Source organism: Taudactylus pleione, unplaced genomic scaffold (assembly GCF_031769625.1).
Source record: "Taudactylus pleione unplaced genomic scaffold, aTauple2 ptg000967l, whole genome shotgun sequence".
Taxonomy (NCBI): domain Eukaryota; kingdom Metazoa; phylum Chordata; class Amphibia; order Anura; family Myobatrachidae; genus Taudactylus; species Taudactylus pleione.
The window spans coordinates 11052501-11055000 of NW_028285368.1; the positions used below are offsets into that span (position 1 = coordinate 11052501).

General features: G+C 37.6%; 10 pseudogenes; all 10 read right to left on the minus strand.

Annotated features, from left to right (window-relative positions):
• Nucleotides 1-45: 45 nt before the first annotated feature.
• LOC148464443 (5S ribosomal RNA) lies at nucleotides 46-164 on the minus strand (annotated as a pseudogene).
• A 116-nt stretch (nucleotides 165-280) lies between these two features.
• On the minus strand, nucleotides 281-399 carry LOC148464444 (5S ribosomal RNA; annotated as a pseudogene).
• A 116-nt stretch (nucleotides 400-515) lies between these two features.
• LOC148464445 (5S ribosomal RNA) lies at nucleotides 516-634 on the minus strand (annotated as a pseudogene).
• Nucleotides 635-750: 116 nt separating this feature from the next.
• Nucleotides 751-869, minus strand: LOC148464446 (5S ribosomal RNA; annotated as a pseudogene).
• A 116-nt stretch (nucleotides 870-985) lies between these two features.
• Nucleotides 986-1104, minus strand: LOC148464447 (5S ribosomal RNA; annotated as a pseudogene).
• A 116-nt stretch (nucleotides 1105-1220) lies between these two features.
• LOC148464448 (5S ribosomal RNA) lies at nucleotides 1221-1339 on the minus strand (annotated as a pseudogene).
• Nucleotides 1340-1690: 351 nt separating this feature from the next.
• On the minus strand, nucleotides 1691-1809 carry LOC148464449 (5S ribosomal RNA; annotated as a pseudogene).
• A 116-nt stretch (nucleotides 1810-1925) lies between these two features.
• Nucleotides 1926-2044, minus strand: LOC148464450 (5S ribosomal RNA; annotated as a pseudogene).
• Nucleotides 2045-2160: 116 nt separating this feature from the next.
• On the minus strand, nucleotides 2161-2279 carry LOC148464451 (5S ribosomal RNA; annotated as a pseudogene).
• A 116-nt stretch (nucleotides 2280-2395) lies between these two features.
• The window catches only part of LOC148464452 (5S ribosomal RNA), a 119-nt pseudogene continuing 14 nt past the window's right edge, over nucleotides 2396-2500 (minus strand).

Genomic DNA, 2500 nt, shown 5'->3' on the forward strand with positions numbered 1-2500 from the left:
AAAATGTAAAATTTAATAGAAAAGAATGTTAATGCAGTATAAAATTACCTACAGCACCTGGTATTCCCAGGTGGTCTCCCATCCAAGTACTAACCAGGCCCAACACTGCAAAGCTTCCAAGATCAGACGAGATTGGGCATGTCCAGTGTGGTTTGGCTGTAGGTGCTCAAAAACATTAACTTTAGACCTCTATTACTTCTTAACTCAAGGAAGTTCATTGATAAGTTGAAAAAATTAAATGTAAAATGTAATAGAAAAGAATGTTATGGCAGTATAAAATTACCTACAGCACCTGGTATTCCCAGGTGGTCTCCCATCCAAGTGCTAACCAGGCCCAACACTGCATAGCTTCCAAGATCAGACAAGATTGGGCATGTCCAGTGTGGTTTGGCTGTAGATGCTCAAAAACATTAACTTTAGACCTCTTTTACTTCTTAACTCAAGTAAATTCATTGATAAGTTGAAAAAATTAAATGTAAAATGTAATAGAAAAAAATGTTATGGCAGTATAAAATTACCTACAGCAACTGGTATTCCCAGGTGGTCTCCCATCCAAGTACAAACCAGGCCCAACACTGCATAGCTTCCAAGATCAGACGAGATTGGGCATGTCCAGTTTGGTTTGACTGTTGGGGCTCAAAAACATTAACTTTAGACATCTTTTACTTCTTAACTCAAGTAAATTCATTGATACGTTGAAAAAATTAAATGTAAAATTTAATAGAAAAGAATGTTATGGCAGTATAAAATTACCTACAGCACCTGGTATTCCCAGGTGGTCTCCCATTCGAGTACTAACCAGCCCCAACACTGCATAGCTTCCAAGATCAGACGAGATTGGGCATGTCCAGTGTGGTTTGGCTGTAGGTGCTCAAAAACATTAACTTTAGACCTCTTTTACTTCTTAACTCAAGTAAATTCATTGATAAGTAGAAAAAATTAAATGTAAAATGTAATAGAAAAGAATGTTTTGGCTGTCTAAAATTACATACAGCACCAGGTATTCCCAGGTGGTCTCCCATGCAATTACAAACCAGGCCCAACACTGCATAGCTTCCAAGATCAGACGAGATTGGGCATGTCCAGTGTGGTTTGGCTGTAGGTGCTCAAAAGCATTAAATTTGGACCTCTATCACTTCTTAACTCAAGTAAATTCATTGATAAGTTGAAAAAATTAAATGTAAAATGTAATAGAAAAGAATGTTATGGCTGCATAAAATTACCTACAGCACCTGGTATTCCCAGGTGGTCTCCCATCCAAGTACTAACCAGGCCCAACACTGCATAGCTTCCAACATCAAACGAGATTGGGCATGTCCAGTGTGGTTTGGCTGTAGGTGCTCAAAAATATTAACTTTAGACATCTATTACTTCTTAACTCATGTAAATTCATTGATAAGTTGAAAAAATTAAATGTAAAATGTAATAGAAAAGAATGTTTTGGCTGTATAAAATTACCTACAGCACCTGGCATTCCCAGGTGGTCTCCCATCCCAGTACAAACCAGGCCCAACACTGCATAGCTTGCAAGATAAGACGAGATTGGGCATGTCCTCTGTGGTTTGACTGTAAGTGCTCAAAAACATTAACTTTAGACCTCTTTTACTTCTTAACTCATGTAAATTCATTGATAAGTTGAAAAAATTAAATGTAAAATGTAATAGAAAAGAATGTTATGGCAGTATAAAATTACCTACAGCAACTGGTATTCCCAGGTGGTCTCCCATCCAAGTACTAACCAGACCCAACAATGCATAGCTTCCAAGATCAGACGAGATTGGGAATGTCCAGTGTGGTTTGCCTGTAGGTGCTCAAAACCATTAACTTTAGACATCTTTTACTTCTTAACTCAAGTAAATTCAATGATAAGTTGAAAAAATTAAATGTAAAATTTAATAGAAAAGAATGTTAATGCAGTATAAAATTACCTACAGCACCTGGTATTCCCAGGTGGTCTCCCATCCAAGTACTAACCAGGCCCAACACTGCAAAGCTTCCAAGATCAGACGAGATTGGGCATGTCCAGTGTGGTTTGGCTGTAGGTGCTCAAAAACATTAACTTTAGACCTCTATTACTTCTTAACTCAAGTAAATTCATTGATAAGTTGAAAAAATTAAATGTAAAATGTAATAGAAAAGAAAGTTATGGTTGTATAAAATTACCTACAGCACCTGGTATTCCCAGGTGGTCTCCCATCCAAGTACTAACCAGGCCCAACACTGCATAGCTTCCAAGATCAGACAAGATTGGGCATGTCCAGTGTGGTTTGGCTGCAGGTGCTCAAAAACATTAACTTAAGACCTCTTTTACTTCTTAACTCAAGTAAATTCATTGATAAGTAGAAAAAATTAAATGTAAAATGTAACAGAAAAGAATGTTTTGGCTGTCTAAAATTACATTCAGCACCTGTTATTCCCAGGTGGTCTCCCATCCAAGTACAAACCAGACCCAACACTGCATAGCTTCCAAGATCAGACGAGTTTGGGCATGTCCAGTGTG